The sequence below is a fragment of the Bison bison genome, unplaced genomic scaffold, assembly GCF_000754665.1.
Source record: "Bison bison bison isolate TAMUID 2011002044 unplaced genomic scaffold, Bison_UMD1.0 scf7180017864383, whole genome shotgun sequence".
NCBI classification, from domain to species: Eukaryota; Metazoa; Chordata; class Mammalia; order Artiodactyla; family Bovidae; genus Bison; species Bison bison.
The window spans coordinates 4,799,944-4,815,220 of record NW_011494955.1 but is presented as its reverse complement, the minus strand read 5'-3'; the positions used below and the strand labels follow the sequence as shown (position 1 = coordinate 4,815,220).

At 39.0% G+C, this 15,277-nt stretch overlaps 1 pseudogene; it reads right to left on the bottom strand.

Moving 5' to 3' along the window:
* Positions 1-13,126: 13,126 nt before the first annotated feature.
* LOC105001703 lies at positions 13,127-13,639 on the bottom strand (annotated as a pseudogene).
* Positions 13,640-15,277: the final 1,638 nt, after the last annotated feature.

Sequence of the window (15,277 nt, the reverse complement as noted above, 5' to 3'; positions counted from 1 at the left end):
CCCTGGAAATTTTACTTTGGGGAACACACTCCAAGGAACTAAGCAAAGGAAAAGTCAAGAAGTTGACACAAAGATGTTTATGGCTACACTATGTATGAGGAGAAGGGCGCAACAAGAGAATGAGAGGGTTGGATGGCATCATCGACTCAATGAATTTGAGCAAACTCCAGGAGATAGTGAAGGACAGGGAAGCCTGGCGTGCTGCAGTCCATGGGGTCACAAAGAATTAGACACGACTGAGTGACTGAAGAACATCAACAATGTATGAGGAAAAACAAAACAACCCAAATGGCCCAAGCAGAAGAAAAACTACCATAGCCTTAAAAAGATATTGTACATATAGGAAATGTTGAGAAAGAAGCAGAAACAAATAATCTGTTGCCACAGAGTTTAAATACACGTAATGTAAACATAGACCTTAGCAGTGATCATAAGATTTTAAACAATATAAATCAATTATAATGACAAGAAATATATTCTGTAAATTATCTGCACAGGTTACTCCATTGTGCAGCATAAAATACTAAGTAGATATTCTTAATAAAACAAGTGAAACAAACTAATAATATATATATATATATATTTTATCATTTATTTTTCTAGCAAAATCTTAGCACTCTTCCATTATCAAATCAAGACACTGTTCTTACTGAAATTTGTTTTCTTTCTTTTTGAGATTAAAGTCAGAACCTTTATTGCTTTCCATACAGCCTCTCTGTAATTTGTATATAATTGAGTTTAGCTGGAAATACTTTTATCTTTCTAGTTTAGTCACCCTAAATGTCTCTGGAAAAACAATATAATTTACAGCAGACACAGTGTTAATCTGTGATTAATTTCTGTGATTAATTAATAGATTAGTGATTAATCTCTGTTCATTATAGTGATCTGTTCAAGTGACACTGAGTTCTTGAATTGTTTTTCTAGTTAAAAATGCTAAAGAAGATGAAATCACTATAAAATTGTTTGCCACCATTTCTTGCTATTACAAGCCTTAATCAAATTAAGTGGAACACTTGGGGTGGGATAGGGAGGGAGATGGGAGCAGTTCAAAAGGGAGGGGATATATGTATACCTATGGCTGAGTCATGTTGAGGTTTGACAGAAAACAGCAAAATTCTGTAAAGCAGTTATCCTTCAATAAAAAATAAAAAAAATTAAGTGGAACATTTAAACATGAAATATTACTATAAAATTTTGAATCTCTTTGATATGTGAATAATGACACCTATAAAATTGCTAGATTTGTAGTGACATTTAATGGAAACATGACATACCTATTTAGAAGGTTTTGTGGAATCACAAATTTATATATGTGTGATTTATATATATATATTTAAATTTTATTGAAGTATAGTTGATTTACAATTTGTGTTAATTTCTCCTATATAGCAAAGTGATTCTGTTATATATGTATTTTTCATATTCTTTTCCATTTTAGTTTATCACAGGATATTGAGTATCAGATCAGATCAGATCCGTTGCTCAGTCATGTCCGACTCTTTGCGACCCCATGAATCGCAGCACGCCAGGCCTCCCTGTCCATCACCAACTCCCGGAGTTCACTCAGACTCACATCCATCGAGTCAGTGATGCCATCCAGCCATCTCATCCTCTGTCGTCCTCTTCTCCTCCTGCCCCCAATCCCTCCCAGCATCAGAATCTTTTCCAATGAGTCAACTCTTCACATGAGGTGACCAAAGTACTGGAGTTTCAGCTTTAGCATCATTCCTTCCAAAGAACACCCAGGGCTGATCTTTAGGATGGACTGGTTGGATCTCCTTGCAGTCCAAGGGACTCTCAAGAGTCTTCTCCAACACCACAGTCCAAAAGCATCAATTCTTCGGTGCTCAGCTTTCTTCACATACTTCTAGTATTTGTTAAAAATATAAATGTATTAAATATCTATTGGGAAAGGATAAAGAGACCAAGACTCCAGATACAACTATAATAATATTGATACTTCTTGAACTAGAGTTTATTTAACCATCATTGTTAGCATCTGGGACACATCAGGAGGCCAGCAACCGGTCACAGAGCACAAACACCACATAGTTCACGCTCCCAAGGTTTCATTCAGAGCTGTTTAATTCTGAATTGACTCAGTTCTTTTGGGCATGGGTTTCTAGCTTCTGGCAACACAGAATATTAGAAGCAGAAGTTTCTGATGATACCCAACAATAATGGAAGAAACTGAAAAATCTATAAACATCAGACACAAAAACGTAAAGGAGTTGATTAGAGGATAAAGAGACATTTCCTCAACTCATGATGGGGTTACATCTTGATAACCCATCATAAGCTGAAAATACTGTAAGTCAAAAATCCATTTACTACAATCTCATCTATTGAATGGGCTTTTTTTGGTGGCTTAGTGGTAAAGAATCCTCCTATGCAGGAGATGCAGGAGATACGAATTCAATCCCTGAATCAGAAAGATCTCCTGGAGTAGGGCATGGCAACCCACTCCGGTATTCTTGCCTAGAGAATCCCATGTACAGAGGAGCTTGGCAGGCTATACTCCATAGGGTAGCAAAGAGTTGGACGCAACTGAAGAGAGTGAGCACACTCCCACACACCTATTGAACATCACAGTGTAGACTAGCCTACTTTAAACATGCTCAGAATCCTTATATTAGCCTGTAGTTAGGCAAACTCATCAAACACAGAGCCCATTTTATAATACAGTGTTGAATACCTTATGTAATTTATTGAATATCGTACTGAAAGTGAAAAACAGGGTGGTTTGGTACAAAGTGCTTGTAACTGTGTTGGTTGTTTACCTTCATGATGGTGAGGCTGACTGGGAGCTGCTTCCTCCAGCACCATCATGAGAGTATCGTACCACATATCATTAGCCCAGGACAAGAACAACATTCAAAGGATGATTTCTGTTTTTTCTATTTTTTAACATGTCGCTGTGCACAGTTTTCCCAGCACCATTTGTTGAAGGGTCTGTCTTTCCAGCATTATGTAGTCTTGCGTCCTTTGCCATAGATTAATTGACGATAGGTGCATGGGCTTATTTCTAGATTTTCTGTCTTCTTCTGTTGATCTCTATTTTTGTTTTTGTGCCCAAACCGTACTGTTTTGATGACTGTAGCTTTGTAGTATAGTCTGAAATCAGGAAGCCTGATTCTTCCAGTTTCTCTTTTTCTTTTTCAAGATTACTGTGGCTATTCAGGATCTTTTGTGTCTCTATACACATTTTGAGATTGTTTGTTTTAGTTCTGTGGAAAATGCCATTGGTAATTTGAGAAGGATTGCACTATATCTGTAGATTTTCTTGGGCAGCATAGGTGTTTTGACAATGTTAATTCTTCCAATCCACAAACATGGTATATCTTTCCATCTCTTTATGTCTTTGATTTCTTTAATCAGCATCTTATTGCTTTTAGGGTATAGGTCTTTTGTGTCCTTAGATAGATTTATTCCTGGGTATTTTGTTCTTTTTGATGTGATGGTAAATGGAATTGCTTCTTGAATTTCTCTTTTGGATCTTTCATTGTTAGTGTATATAAATGCAACAGATTTCTGTGTATTAATTTTTTAACCTGCAACTTTACCAAATTCATTGATGAGTTCTAGTAGTTTTCTGGTATTATCTTTTGGATCTTGTATGTGTAGTATCATGTCATCTGCAAACAGTTGATAGTTTAACTTCTTTTCCAATTTAGATTTCCTTTACTTCTTTTTCTTCTCTGATTGCTGTACCTAGGACTTCCAAAACTATGTTGAATGGAAGTAACGGGAGTGGACATCCTTGTCTTTATTGCTCATCTTAGAGGGAATGGTTTCAGCTTTTCACCATTGAGTTCGATGCTACCTGTAGGTTTGTCGTATATGGCCTTTATTATGTTGAGGTTTGTACCTTCCATGTCCACTTTCTGGAAAGTTTTTATCATAAATGGGTTCTTAATTTTGTTAAAAACTTTTTCTGCATTTATTGAGATGATCATATGGTTTTTATTCTTCAGTTTGTTGATGTGGTCTATCACATTGATTGATTTGTGAATGTTGAAATGTCCTTGCATCCCTGAGATGAATCCCATTTGAACATGGTATTCTTTAACTTTATACTCAAAAATAAGCTCAAAATGGAATAAAGACCTAAATGTGAGACTGGACACTATAAAACTCCTAGAGGAAAACATAGGCAGAACACTGTCTGAAATAAATCACAGGATCTTTTTTGCCCATCTCCTAGAATAATGGAAATAAAAACAAAAATAAACAACTGGAACCAACTTAAACTCAAAAGCTTTTGCACAGCAAAGGAAACTATATAACAAAAAGACAACCCACAGGTTGAGAGAAAATATTTGCAAATGGTGTGACTGATAGGGATTAGTCTCCAAAATTTTTAAACAGCTTATGCTTAACAGCTTCAAAATAGCCCACTGCAAAAATGAGCAGAAGACCTGAATAGACATTTCTCCAAAGAAGCCATACAGATGGCCAACAGACATATGAAAAGATGTTCAGCATAGCTAGTTATTAGAGAAATGCAAATCAAAACTACAATGAGATACCATTTCACACTGGTCAGAATGGGTATCTTCAGAAAATCCATAAGCAACAAATGCTGGAAAGGGTGTGGAGAGAAGGGAACCCTCTTACACTATTGTGTGCTCAGTCGCTTCAGTCATGTCTGACTATGACTTATGGACAGTAGCCCACCAGGCTTCTCTCCATGGGATTCTCCAGTCAAGAATACAGGAGTGGGTTGCCATGCCCTCCTCCAGGGGATCTTCTTGACCCAGGGATCAAACCTGCATCTCTTGAATTGCAGGTGGATTCTTTACTTCTGAGCCACTGGGAAAGCCCCTTACACTGTTGGTGATAATGTAAATCGGTATAGCCACAATGGAGAACAGTATGGAGATTCCATAAAAAACTAAAAGTAGAGCTACCATATGACCCTGCAATCCCACTTCTGGGCATATATCTGGAGGAAAACATCTGAAAGGTCACATGTACCCTGTGTCACATACACTGTTTACAATAGCCAAGACAAAAGCAACCTAAATGTCCACTGAGAGGAATGGATAAAGAAGACATGGTACATATATACAATGGAATATTACTCAGCCATTTAAAAGAATGAGATAATGCCATTTATAGCAGCATGGATGGACCTAGAGGGTGTCATATTGAATGAAGTCAGTCAGACACAGAAGGAGAAATATTGTATGACATCCCTTAGACAGTGGAATCTAAAAAGAAATTATACACATGAATTTCCTTACAGAACAGAGACTCACAGACTTAGAAAATGAACTTATGGTTGTCGGGGGGAAGGGGTAGTTAGGGAGTTTGGGAAGGTCATGTACACACTGCTATATTCAAAATGGATAACCAACTAGGACATATTGTAGAGCACATGGAACTCTACTAAATGTTGTGCCAGTCTGGATGGGAGTGGGGTTGGAGGAGAATGGATACGTGTATATGTATGTCTGAGTCCCTTCACTGTTCACCTGACACTACCACAATGTTGTTATTGGCTATACTTCAAAATAAAAAATTTAAAGTTTGGAAAAAAAATCATTGGCAAAAAAACATAAAGTGAGAAATGCACACTAAAATGATGTATAACATAACCACATTTATTTAAGAACGTATTCTAGTATCTAATGAAAAATTTCAAAAATGGAAAACCACAATTACTTTTGCTCCAAGTTACTTTTACTAATACATGCTCCATGAAATAAAAAAACTTGTCCCTGAGAAAGAAAAGAAAAAGAAAAAAAAACCTCCAAGGATTTTAGTTTGAGGAAAACAAATTGATAAGATAATTAAATATCAGATTTCAGTGGCCCCAGAGGCCAACTTCATGAGAAGACATGGAGAAATCCAAACTTACTACCATAACATTGTGGTTAATAGTGTCATCTTCTGTCAGATTGTATACAGAGCTGCCAATCCATATTTTCTGTTCATAGAGTAATGGATAATAATAGCTAAAATTTAAAGCAATTTAAAGTATTCAAGGTCCTATCCTTAATACCTGTCTGTCACATGTTAACCTACTTAATCCTCACAATACACTTATTTGGTAAATATTATTATCATTCCTGTTTTTTACAGATGAAACAGAGTCACATAGATAATAAGCAACTTGTCCAACATCATACAACCTATGTCAGAACCACATTTTTCACTTGGGTTGTCTGACTCCAGAGGCTTGTATTACTGTCCCACCAATATGTTTATTTTAGAAAATTTAGAAAATAGGGGAAAAGTTTACAAAGAAAAAGAGTCGTCTCCTCAAGATAACTACTGTTAAGATTTTGTGTCTACTTTTTTATGAAAATGTGGTGCTGGTGTGGTGGTTTACTTGTGAAAGGTTGTTGCTAAACCACAAAAGACGCTGGGATTCTTGGCCTCTGGAAGAGAAGAATTCAATCCGGGGCCGGAGATGAGGCTTGGTCCCTCAGAGCTTTTTTGTAATAAAGTTTTATTAAAGTATAAAAGAGATAGAGAAAGCTTCTGACATAGACATCAGAAGGGGGCAGAAAGAGTACCCCACTGCTAGTCTTTAGCTGGATGTTATATAGCTACTAGCAGTCTGCTAATTAAAGAATGGAAATGTCTCAAAACTCAGAGAATGGCACCAGGCCCTTCACCCACAACATGCATTTTGAGATAACATTGGCACCAGGTGCCATAAAAGGATAGACATGGATCTTGAAGAAAGGCAGATTACCATACGAATATATAGTTTCATTAACATAGATGTATGAGTATAACACAGTGGTTTGTCAAGTTAGTTCTGAGCCTAAATCTGAGCCTTTAGGCAGAACCAATTTGAAGATAGAGTCTAGGGTAAATGCATAGTATATTAACATAGCCAAACATTTCCATAAGAAAAATGCATTGGTTAGCTGAAGGTTTGAGAAAAGTTAAGTTTAGGTGGAACCAAGTGTCATTATGGTAACACAGAATTTTAAGAAAAACCTTTTTTTTTAATTTGTATAGAGAAGGGAAAAAAATATAACACTAGTTTGTTTCCTCCTGCCTCTTAAGAGAGACAAAAAATGTCTGACATTTGCAGCCTATTTCCTCCATTTGGAGACCCCTGGCCTTCCTGCCTATTACCTGCTCATTTGCTAAGTCATGTCAGACTCTTGCAACCCCATGGCCTATATGGCCTGCCAGGCTCCTCTGTCCATGGGATTCTCCAGGCAAGAATACTGGAGGTTTCCATCTCCTCCTCCAGGGTATCTTCCCAAACCAGGAATCAAACCTGGGTCTCCTGCATTGTAGGCAAGTTCTTTAGCAACTGAGCTACAAGGGAAGCCCATATAAAAATGTATTTTCCCCCTATACTAGGATTTGAATACACATTTTATTTTATAATCTTTTATTTATGATTTTGAGTATTATTCTAAAACATGGTTTAAAAAATCTTTACACAAAGAAAAAATCTCTACACAGTATTTCACACCACTAAAGTTACCATCTCCTATTTAACCATTCTCATTTAGACTATCTCCAGGTTTCCACTACTGTAAGTACTGTTACAGTGAACATTCTTACCCGTAAGTGTTCATGACCATCTAAATTATTTCCAAATAAATAACTTGCTAAAAAGTGGAGTTGCTGAACCAAAAATGTGTCTTTTTAAAGCTGTTGGTACAGGTTGTCAAATTGCATGTGTGTTCAGTTGCCCAGTCACATCACTATAGCCCACCAGGCTCCTCTGTCCATGGGATTTTCCAGGCAAGAATACTGGAGTGGGTTGCCATTTCCTCTCCAAGGGATCTTCCCGACCCAGGGATAGAATCGGTGTCTCCTGCACTGGCAGGAAGATTCTTTACCACTGAGCCACCTGGGAAGCCCAGTTGTCAAAGTGCCCTCTGGAAAAGCTGCAGCAGTTTGCATTCATACCAGCAATAGATGTGAGTGCCCATTTTCAATAAATGCATATTGATACTTTTTTGTCAATTTGATGTGTAATGTGGTATTTTTGATAACACGCATATCTTTAATCTTAACATCTTTTACTAAACGTTATTGGTTGTTTGGATTTCTTCTTTTTTGATTTGTTTCTTAATGTCCGTTATCACTTTTCTAATAGGCTGTTGTTTTTTTCTTACTGATTAGTAAAAGCTTTTAGTATAATTAGACTTCATATGCTATAAATATTTTTCCCCCATTTGTTGATTACCTTTTAATTACAATTTGTTTAAACTTTAAATTTATCTGAAAATTGTTCTTAGGCTCTGCTTTGCAAACCTATGGGAGTCTGAATCCATGCCAAGCACTACCTGAGGCTAAATAACCATGTTTTATATTTTATACCATTGTCACAGAATGTAAATGATAGGATTAATTTTAACAATTGAATCACCTAACAAATGAAAAACATTTGCTGTACGGTAGAGACTAACACAATATTGTAAAGCAACTATATTCAATAAAAATTAAAAAATAAAAGAATAGTGAAAAAATTAAAAAAAACACACAAATTTTTGGTTTGTTGAAATAAAAATTATTGAACCATCTAAAAGTGTTACTAATTCATGGTAATATTTTTCTTTTTTTATTTGTTTCTTTTTTCTTTTCTTTTTTTTTATTTTGGTTTGATTTCTGTCATACATCGATGTGAATTAACCATAGGTATACATATGTGCCCTCCTTCTTGAATCTCCATCCCACCTCCTGCCCATTCCTACCCCTCTAGGTTATTACAGAGCCCCAGTTTGAGTTCCCTGGGCCAAACAGCAAATTCCCATTGGCAGTCTACTTACATTTGTTACTATATATGTATCCATGCTACTCTCTCCATTTATCTCACACATTATTTTTAATTGGAGGATAATCGCTTTATATTATTGTGTTGGTTTCTGCCATATATTCACATGAATCAGCCATAGGTATATATATGTTCACCTCCCTCTTGAACTTCCCTCCCATCTTTTACCCCATCCCACTCCTCTAGGTTGTCACAGAGGACCAGGTTGAACTCCTGCATCATACAGCAAATTCCCATTGACTATTTTGTCCCATTTTGTCCATGGTATTTTATTCAGTCTGTGGATGCTGTGTGTAAACAACTGTCATATAGCAGTAACTGCTGCTTTCATCTCCATTCATTCAATTCGGTCGCTCAGTCATGTCTGATTCTTTTCAGCCCCATGGACTGCAGCACACCAGGCTTCCCTGTCCATCACCAACTCCCAGAGCTTGTTCAAACTCATGTCCATCCAGTCAGTGATGCCGTCCAACCGTCTCATCCTCTGCTGTCCCCTTTTCCTGCTTTCAATCTGTCCCAGCATCAGGGTCTTTTCTAAGGGGTCAGTTCTTCGCATCAGATGGCCAAAGTATTGTAGCTTCAACTTCAGCATCAGTCCTTCCAAAGAGTATTCAGGACTGATTTCCTTTAGGATTGACTGGATTTATCTCCTTGCAGTCCAAGGACTCTCAAGAGTCTTTTCCAGCACCACAGTTCAAAAGCATCAGTTCTTCAGCACTCAGCTTTCTTTATGGTGCAAGCCTCACATCCATACATGACTACTGGAAAAACCATAGCTTTGACTATACAGACTTTTCTCAACGAAGTAATGTCTCTGCTTTTTAATATGCTGTCTAAGTTTGTCATAGCTTTTCTTCCAGGGGGCAAGCATCTTTTAATTTCATGGCTGTAGTCACTGTCCGCAGTGATTTTGGAGCCCAAGAAAATAAAGTCTGTCACTATTTCCATTGTTTTCCCATCTGTTTGCCATGAAGCTTTCATCTGGGCCAGTCTTATAAATATAGGTCAAGTCTGGATACAGTAGAGGCTACACATTATTAAGGAGTCTTCAGAAGTTTTCTACTTATCTACCTCGGAGGGAGAGAAGAGAGAAAAGGACCAAGGAGAACCTCTAAAAGCCATGGTGACTGTCCCATTCTCCTTAGCTCATCTAGCTTTCCTAGTCTTGGCTGTCCCAGGCAGAGTTTAGAGAGGGAGTTCCCCAAACTTCTGTGGGCAAGTATGAGACCTGTGTTCAGGAATGGAAAACTTGAAATTTCCTAATGGAAAAAAATTTCTCCATAGAAGAGAACAGGATGGACGAGGAGACCCAGACTTGGAGAGGTTGGCGATGCCCTCTGGGTTACACAGGTTAGGCTAGAAAGATGCATGTTACCCATTCAGGTGACTGTCTAGTAGAAAGCTGGACATGAAGATTTGGGTTAGAAGAGAGCTGAGCTTGATACTTAGATTTGGAAACCATCTGTGTGCATGGTCATTGAAAACTCTTGGGGAACATGAGATTACACAGGTGTATATAAGCAAAATTAGAGTCAAAAAAGAGCTCCAGTGTTTAGGGGGTGGTCACAGGAAGAATAGCCAGCAAAAGTAGTTTTGCAAAACAAAAGGTGGTTTTGCAGCAAAAGTGTTGAAGTCGGAGCGATACAAAGCCCCAGTGATAAAGACTGTGGTGAAATGATAAGAATATGTGCCTTAAAGTCAGATCTGCTGACCGTGTATCGGGGGGCAAGTTTCTTAACTTCTCTGGGTCTGTTTCCCCAGCCCAACATGAAGACAATACCTGCGTTAAGGACTGTGTGAGGGCTGAATGAGAATGTAGGAAAGTCCCTGGTTCCATTAAGCAGCGAGTGGGTGCTTTGTAGGAGCTAAGGAAGAATATGATCCCCTAAGAGCATTCTCAGTGCTTAAACCCGAGATGATTATTTGCTTTGCAGAGAAGTTGTGAGATTAGTAACACTGTAAGCAAACTGTCTCCTAATTGTGCCCAATTAATGCCCAATCTTGGGACACAAGAATTTGAGGATCAGAGCTTTTTCAGTTACAGTTTTGATGTTGGCCTGCCCTTGAGCCAAAATTATAGTCGGCCCTTGATATCCACAGGTTCCACATCCTTAGATTCAACCAACCACAGATATCGAAAATACTGGGATAAAAACCCAAAAAGTTCAATAAAGGCCAAACTTGAATTTGCCACATGCTAGAAACTGTTTACATAGCATTTACCTTGTGTTAGGTATTATATGTAATCTAGAGATGAGTTAATGTATGTGGGGGTATGTCGATATAAGTTATATGCAGACACCACACCATTTTATATAAGGGACTTGAGCTTGTGTTGATTTTGGTATCTGTGGTGGGAACAGGGAGGGACCCCAGGCATACTAGGGATGACTGTATATTATTGCCTCGAAACACTGTCTTCAAGTCCTTTTCTTCCTGAGGAATTTCTCTGTTGGAAAAAAACACCGGGGATTTCAGAACATCATTTTCCCCTAGAGTAGTAAATTCAAATGTTAAGGTATTCATATTTTATGTATGTTCACTTATATTTAGAATAAAACTTTGACTAGTTTATAAGCAAACAATAAAGATAATACGTGAAAATTACATAGGGGTATAAAGAATTTCAAAGTATACAGATAGATGTAAAATGAAAAGGAATTCTTACCCCTTATCCAATTCCCTTCCCAAGAGCTTGTTATTGTTCAGTCGCTAAGTCATGTCCTACTCTTTGCGATCTCATGAACTGCATCAGAGTTCTCTGTTCATCACTATCTCCCTGAGTTTGCTCAAACTCATGTCCATTGAGTCAGTGATGCTATCCAACCATGTCATCCTCTGTTGCCCCCTTCTCCCAAGAGGTAACCACTGTTTATAATTTCTTGTTTATCATTCTCATTAACATAAATACTTGTATAGGTATATTCTCTCCCCCACACAGATGGACTTGCACTCTACATAATATTCTGTTTTCATTGCCTTTTAAATGAACAATATCTCGAGGATTTTTTTCATATGCCATGGGTAACTCTTCCTTGTTCTTTTTAACAGATGCACAGAAATCCTTTATACTGTGTGACAGTTTACATAACAGCCTCCAGCTGATGGATGTTTAAGTTATTTCTAACTTGCAGTATTTCAAATACTACAATGAATATTTTCACATGTGAATGAGTTTTTGCATATTTGTGCAGGATAGCTATAAGATAAATTCCTGTTGGATGAAGGAGTAAGTGTACTTGAAAATTTAATATTATTAAATAGCACTCCAGAGAGGACACTTCCTCCAACTGGGGTATCCAGTCCTCCAAAGCCATCCCAACACCATATTGAACTTAAAAGTCTCTGACAGAATAGTAGGTAAAATAGCATCTTGCTTTACTTTCTTTTTAATTAAAGTATAGTTGATTTATAATATTAGTTTCAGGTATACAACATAGTGATTCAGAATTTTTATAGGTTATACTCCATTTAAAGTTATTACAAAATAATGGCTATATTTCCTTGTGTTGTAGAATATATCCTAATTGCTTATTTATTTTATACATTAATCCCACACTCCTGTCTTGTCCCTCTACCCTCTCCCAACTGGTAACCAGTAGTTTGTTCTCTGTATCTGTGAATATGTTTCTGTTTTGTTATATTAATTCCTTAAAATATCTTGCTTTAGTTTGTTTTTAATTGCAAGACTAAACATCTAAATCATATATTAGCTATCTTTATTTGTATTTCTGTTAGAGTACTTTGTTTCTTTTTCTCTTTTTAAAAACAATTGATTTAAGAATCCTGTTGATCTTGTTGATTTGTAATGTCTTAATATGAAGGAAGTTAACCCATTATCTACCATCTTTGGCAAATATTTTTACAAATTTTTGTACTTTAAGTTTGTTTATAGTCCTTTTCCCTGCAGGAGTTATAAAATTTTATTTATATATGTATTATCAGTCTTTTCCTTTATAGCTTCTTCTGCATGCTAAGACTTTTTTGAAAAACTCAACAGTATCTTCCCCAGGAGCTTTACTTTTATGTTAGGGTGTTTGATCTACTGAAATTGGGAGGGCTGCAACCCACTCTAGTACTCTTGCCTGGCAAATCCCATGGACGGAGGAGCCTGGTGGGCTGTAGTCCATGGGGTCAGTAGGAGTCGGACACGACTGAGCGACTTCACTTTCACTTTTCACTTTCATGCATTGAAGAAGGAGATGGCAACCCACTCCAGTGTTCTTGCCTGGAGAATCCCAGGGACACGGGAGCCTGGTGGGCTGCCCTCTCTGGGGTCGCACAGAGTTGGACACGACTGAAGCGACTTAGCAGCAGCAGCAGCAGCAGCCCTTGGTGATAGTGGTTGCTACTAAGCAGCCCTCCTCAATCCACATTTACTGGCCTCAGCACTCAGCACACTTCCTGGAAGATCTGCTCCTGGTTCTTCACGGAGCAGAGCACCAGGGTGCAGACCACCACCTCCATGGAGCCTGTGGCCACCTGGTGCATGTTCTCCCCGGCAGCCACTATGAAGCGCTCAAACTGCAGGTGTTGGCCTGGGCAATGCGCTTGATCGAGAACTTCTCAAAGTTGGGGTTGGGATCAACACAGGTCACCTGGCATCCAGGGGAGGTAGAACTTGAAGTTGGCCCCCGTGCTACAGCCCAGCTCCAGCATGGAGAGCTTCCTGGAGGGGCCCGTGAACTCCCACAGGTTGCTGAAGAGCTCCCGCTTCTTGCTCACCATCTGTTCGTTGTACATCACAGTGAACCTCGCCAGGAAGTAGGGGAACCACTGTTTGCATATCCAGTTCCACAAGCCAAGAAAGTCCAGCAGGTACATGGGAAATGCCAGGATGCAGCCAGCCAGCCAGAGGATTAAAATGGTGAGCGCCATCACTCAGAAGAGAACAGATCAACAGTTAGAGATCTGACTCCTTTAACTGGGGGAAGTAGATATCTGGCCACACTCTAGAGCCAATCAGCTGCAGAGTAAAGAACTGGTTGTACTGGAAATACACAGCTGAAGTCAGATCTCGGGCAAGAGATCTGTTTCATCCAACTAATAGATGTTTGGCAGAAATTGCCTTATGGCTTACTTTTCATGAAGTGAAATGAGAAAGTTCCCGGCTTTTCCTTAGAAGGAAAGCTGATTACAATCCCCTATTCCTGCTTAGAGACTACTACTGCAGTTTTAAATGCGGAGTGTGTGTATTCACAGCTTATCTGTGAGTGACCTCTCCTAAGAAAACGATCTGTGGGTGGAGCCTGGCTAAAACCCACACCAGCAAGCCCATGCCAAGGCCCAGTTATTACTACATGTTCCCGCCTACTTCCTTTCCATCCCGCCCACTTCTGCCTCTTTTTTTTTTTTTTTTTTAAGTGAAAGCACTTGCCCATCTGGTCACAGTTGGCAAGACCTTTCCCTTTTGCATTCTTGGCAGAGGCACTCAGATGTTCATAACTCCACAATGGGATTATTTTTAAATCACTGTTTTTGGCTGCCCATCTTTTAAAGGGCAAGTTTCACCTTCAAACTATGCCACACAGTTTCAGTTCAGGGGCTCCCCAGGTGGCGCTAGAGGTAAAGAACCCGCCCGCTAATGCAAGATAGACTTAAGAGAGGAGGGTTTGATCCCTGGGTCAGGTAGATCCCATTCCAGTATTCTTGTCTGGAGAATCCCATAGGCAGAGAAACTTGGCAGGCTACAGTCCATAGGGTCACAAAGAGAAGAACACTACTGAAGTGACTCAGCACGCATATATGCACCGTGCTACATTACTGAGCTTATTTACATAAAAAATAGTCCCCAGAATAATCACCTCTGGGAACCTAGAGTATTTAGAAAATATTTTCAGATACCCCTCTATTTTAAACAAGAAAGCCCGAGTTTTTGGGTTATCAGGGAACATAGAAATTTTCAAAAATAATGATATTTACTTTTTTAAACCAGGTGATGGATACAGAGAATGTTCTGCTGTTTTATTATTTGTTACCGTGGTTTAGTTGCTAAGTTGTGTCTGACTCTTGCGACCCCACGGACTGTAGCCCTCCAGGCTCCTCTGTCCATGGGATTTACCAAGCAAGAATACTGCAGTGGGTTGCCATTTCCTTCTCTAGAGGATCTTTCCTATCCAGGGATGGAGCCAGGGTCTCCAGCTTTGCAGGCAGATTCTTTACAGACTGAGCCACCAGGTAAGCCATTATTATTTGTTATACCCTAAGGTAATGTCACCCCACTCCAGTACTCTTGCCTGGAAAATCCCATGGATGGAGGAGCCTGGTAGACTGCAGTCCATGGGGTCGGGAAGAGTCGGACACGACTGAGTGACTTCACTTTCACTTTTCACTTTCATGCATTGGAGAAGTGAGAGAGGCTCCATGTCCGGTCTGCAAAGGACCACACTGGAAGAGAGACTGCCCCCAGAGGCGTAGGTCTCCGGGGTCGGACTCTCAAGACAATCAGGACTGAAGGTGCCTGGGGGTCCCCACACAAGCTCCTGTCCTAATTACACCTGAGGAACCCCGGGTATT